At 43.0% G+C, this 498-nt stretch overlaps 1 protein-coding gene across 4 annotated transcripts in view; it reads right to left on the bottom strand.

Moving 5' to 3' along the window:
- The window catches only part of LOC119592534 (sulfotransferase 1E1-like), an 8,190-nt gene that overhangs the window by 5,134 nt on the left and 2,558 nt on the right, over nucleotides 1–498 (bottom strand). The gene's annotated exons all lie outside the window — the stretch shown is intronic.

Raw genomic sequence — 498 nt, 5'->3', positions numbered from 1 at the left:
TTAAATAAAGTTCCTGATGGAAATAAGAACCTTCATAAACTAGCGTGGCCGATAACAAAGGCAATAATAACGTTAACGACACTAGTCTTAATGGTAATAGGAGCAAGAAACGGCTGAAAACCCGAGGCTCACGAGCTGCGACTTGGCAGGCAGCCCCTCAACCGCCACCTTGCTGCCCCGGGCGATCACGTCTATAAAATCCTGTACGTTAGTCCTGAAGTATTTAATCCTGATTGGCAAGAGGATTTATTGAATTGACAACCCTGCTGAATGGACTTGTTCTGGCGGATTAACAAATGCGGAGATTTGCATAATTAACTACATCGAAAAGAGTTGTTGCGTTGATTAGACGTCAGGCAACATTGTCATTAGGAATGTCTATTCGTATCTAAGGCAATAATTAAATACATGAAAAGTTGGGTTGGGACGCCTGTCACCGCCATGTTTGACAAAGGTTTTAGCTCGTTTGACTAATCATTTGCTCTGCTTCTTGCTCGG

Source organism: Penaeus monodon, chromosome 30 (assembly GCF_015228065.2).
Source record: "Penaeus monodon isolate SGIC_2016 chromosome 30, NSTDA_Pmon_1, whole genome shotgun sequence".
Lineage (NCBI taxonomy): Eukaryota > Metazoa > Arthropoda > Malacostraca > Decapoda > Penaeidae > Penaeus > Penaeus monodon.
The sequence above is the reverse complement of the archived record's forward strand: the minus strand, read 5'-3'. Positions and strand labels throughout refer to the sequence as shown.